Source organism: Myotis davidii, unplaced genomic scaffold (assembly GCF_000327345.1).
Source record: "Myotis davidii unplaced genomic scaffold, ASM32734v1 scaffold135, whole genome shotgun sequence".
Classification (NCBI taxonomy): Eukaryota; Metazoa; Chordata; class Mammalia; order Chiroptera; family Vespertilionidae; genus Myotis; species Myotis davidii.
In genome coordinates this window covers 6,242,992-6,247,021 of record NW_006289813.1, presented here as the reverse complement: position 1 = coordinate 6,247,021, position 4,030 = coordinate 6,242,992, and the positions used below count along the sequence as shown (strand labels likewise).

Here is a 4,030-nt window from a genome sequence, read left to right as displayed (position 1 = left end):
AGTTGAAGAACCTTGAAGAAATAATAAAATTCATTCGAGCAACAAAAACACAGTATATGATGATGAAAAATACATTTATTTTTTAATGTATACATGTTATGTAAAATTATTTATCTAAGATGCACCTACACTGAATTTATCTGAAAAATAAAAAAGTCGATATTAAGAAAAAAATTGTAAATGGAAGATTATAAGAGAGGGCTTCGTGTGCCAGCAAAAGTTACTGGCGTGCCATGTTCAGCACACGTGCCAGGGGTTGCCCCCCCTGACCTAGACCGTAATGTTGACAGCAGACTACGTGGGCAATGATCACTACCATCTTCAGAGAAAAGGGAAATTATCAGGGATAGTGATGGGGTTAGAAACAGTGAGGCTGTTAGCACCAGAGGCTTCAAAGGGCAAAGGACGGTAGTTACCACAACCCAGGAGAGAGTCATATGGAGAAGCCCCCTGCAGAGGAGCTGTGACCTTCAGTTGAGGGATTCAGCCATCACGAGGCAATTCTTCAAGTAAGGGGTCAGGCAGGGGAACTGATACCCCAACACCACCCTCCTCCCTCTCCCCAGTTTCCTAGGGTTCTCCATTGGCTGAACCCAACCAGAAACCAGAGGGCAGGAGATCAAGCCCATAGATATAGTCCATACTGGTCATTCTCCAGGCCCCAGCACAGCATGTGGAGTGGATCTGGAGGACAGAAGATACCCATCAAGGTCCTACCCCCCACCATAACCAATAGTAACATTTTAGAGTTCCTCCATCCAGACATTCTTTTATATACAAAAAGTACACAAATATCATCAGCCACATTAATACGTCTAGTTTTCATCCCCAATGAAATAAGGACTTAAAACCAAAACCAAAGAACCCCTGCAAGGATGTTAATAAACATTATCACTTTTGGATGGTGACAATACAAATGATTATTTTTTCTAAATGTTTCTGTTAGTAATACACATCACATTTATGATTGAAAACTAGGGGCTTTTTAAAGTGTCAATAAAGGAATTCCTGAATTGGAGGTTTATTTTATTTTATTCTTTCATTGACTCAGCAGGGGGGAAAGTCAAATGACATCATCATCTTTCTGTTATTCTGCTGGCAACAGTACAAACAAAACAAGTCCGGAAAAAGCATACTGGGCTGGCTCAGGAAGTAGAAGAAAATAATTTTAAAATAAATAATCTTTTCTTATAATTTAACATTTTAAAAACACACCTTTTTGAAAACCCTGTGTGGGACTTGAACGTGCTACAAATTTTTAAAAAATCATATCCTACGGAAAAGCTGGTTAATTAGACTTATTGTTATTTGAAAGCAAATAATAAAACAAAACATTATTCTTTTTAATCCTATTTCAGCAAGCTCTGGAGTTTTGATCCTGGCTTCCCTCCTGAGTTGGGGCCACTGACTTAAAGTCTCTTTGCTTAGTTTCCTCGTCTAAGAACTGGGCAGAAAGCAGCATGTATCCAGGGGAAGGGATTTTGGTGGACTGGGTAAAAGAGGTGAAGGAATTAAGAAGTACAAATTAGTAGTAACAGAATAGTCACCGGATGTAAAGTACAATATAGGGAATGTAGTCAATAACATTGTAATAATTATGTATGGCGCAAGGTGGGTACTGGAAGTATTACAGGTAACACTGTAAAGCATATGAATGTATGACCACTACACTGTACACCTAAAACTAATACAAAATAATATTGAATGTAAAGTGTAATTGAAAAATAAAATAGCTTGTATCTCATAGAGGATTTAGTGAGTTACTGTATTCAAAGAGCCCAGGACAGCCTAAGTGCTTAGTAAAAGTTATGACAGCAGGTCTCAATTCAGCAGAGCAGTCATCTCTGGAATTTTTAAAGGTCAAGTAGCCAAAAAATGACCCTGATCCAACTAAATTAGAATCCTAGGATCCCTATGGGTCCTAGGCATCCATATTTTGAGAAAAAGCTTCTTTGGGTCAACTTCTTTCTCTTATATTTAGGGCCTAAGAGTCCCTCACCATTGCCCTGCAGGAGTCATTTCTGTGGTTTCCCTGCCTCCTGATCCACTCAGCAACATCTGGTCTTCCATACAACTGCCAAATTCCTAAAAGTATAGTTATACTCAGATTATTCCTCTGCGTGAATTAGCGCTCTCTACTGAGCAGATAAAATTAAAAGTCTTTAATATGATGCTCATGACTCTGAAAACTGTTTATTTTCCATGTGAGGTAGAGGGCTCCCCATGATGAAGAGTGTACAAGTCAGGTGTGGATGGTGACTTTGATGGGGGGAGGGGGGTGGTAGATGATATTTAAAATTAATTCTGAATCAGTCTATGATTTCACAAACTGCAAAAGGTCAGGGGCGAGGTAAGTTCTGTCCCCCGCCTCTCCCCCGAGAGAAAAGGCTGATGATGCATCTTCTACTTGGCATCAGAGTTGGGTTTAAGTGCATAAGTAGAGCCAAGATGAGAGCAGAGGATGCGAAGGCAGGCTGTCTGAGAGTCTGTATCCCAATGATTACCGAAGTTCTGACTTATTACTAGTTTGACTGTTCTATTCTAAGTGTGTTCCAGAGAGAGAGAGAGTACAGGGAAACTACCCCAGTGCCACATTCACAGAATATTAATGAACTTGTCCATCAACTGCTTGTAAGGCAGTGTTCTCTTCTCAAGTAGCAGGTACTAGCTCAACGAGTTCTCCCTTTAAAATCCCAAGCACCAATAAGATGAAGAAGCTGGGAGGAAAAGCAATCATGTACCTCAGTACTTTGTGAAGTGTTAAAGATTCAGAATGGTAACACTCTTACTCAGACCCCATCGTCTTTGCAAAAAAGGTCACAACTAAGTCTGAAAAGTTATTAGTACCACCCAAATACTAGGAAAGTTGCTTTTTAAACAATTGAAAACATTATAGTATTTCAAAATCTGACACTTCATATCTAGAATCATAATAAATCCTCTTATAGCTTAAGTAGTAATTAAACCATTTTAAAATCCTGTAGCTGTGGAATTTTCCACCTGAAATAACTATGCATGATCACAACTTCTCTAGCAATAAGAAAACCAAAGAATACCAAGTTTCTTGGAGGTGACTTGGGATTAGGGCCAAAGCCAAGAATACACTTGAAATTCTTGGCCCTTGATCAGGTGCTCAGAACTTCCCAGGGTAAGCAAAGTACAACTGAACTAAGATGGCCAGAAAGGATTCCTAATGGCTTTCAGAGATCAATACCACACTACCCAGAAGCAAAAACCCTCTCCTCTTTTACCTGAAAGTGTTCTTATGAAGATGTAAATCTCTACACAAACTTTTTAACCCTTCTAGCGTCCAACAGGGAAAAAAAATGTGAAGAAACCTTTACAAACATGATATGCTATATTAAAAGCATTTTAAGATGAAAATGCTCTATCAAGCATCTGTAACCACCACCCGCCACTTGCTTTGTGAACCTTCCCAAACGACAGAAGCACTTCCATGTATATTACCTGCTGGCTGGTAGCTATCATTCTAACAAAGAAACTGAGACTCACAGACAAGAATTCCTTAGTTCCAGATCACCTAGCTAGTACACAGTAGTGTCAGGACTAACATTTAGGTCTTTGCATTAAATATCCCCTACCTTCCTCCTCTCTTAAGACTTCAAATTAGCCCATCTTAAGGTACCGTATTTGCCGGCGTATAAGACGACTGGGCGTATAAGACGACCCCCTAACATTTCCACTCAAAATACAGAGTTTGTTATATACTCGCCGTATAAGACTACCCCCTCTTCCGCACACCTTCCTCACACCAAATAAAAGGTAAAACAATATCAGATTTGATTTTAACATTTTAATTTATATTCAAATGCTTATGACATGCAGGAAAACTGTCACAAGGCTGTATGTAATCAAACATATACATAAAACAGTGCAAGTTTATTACCGGTAAGCATACCGGTAATTCACTAAAGAAAACACACTCTATAGACTGGTACCGTAGATGCTTCTCAGGAACACAGGCAAGCAGCCCACAACCTAGAGGGACTGTCAATGATAGAAGAAAGAT

At 39.3% G+C, this 4,030-nt stretch overlaps 1 protein-coding gene across 2 annotated transcripts in view; it reads right to left on the bottom strand.

Moving 5' to 3' along the window:
• The window catches only part of ELOVL7 (ELOVL fatty acid elongase 7), a 21,520-nt gene that overhangs the window by 15,791 nt on the left and 1,699 nt on the right, over nucleotides 1–4,030 (bottom strand). The window lies entirely within an intron of this gene.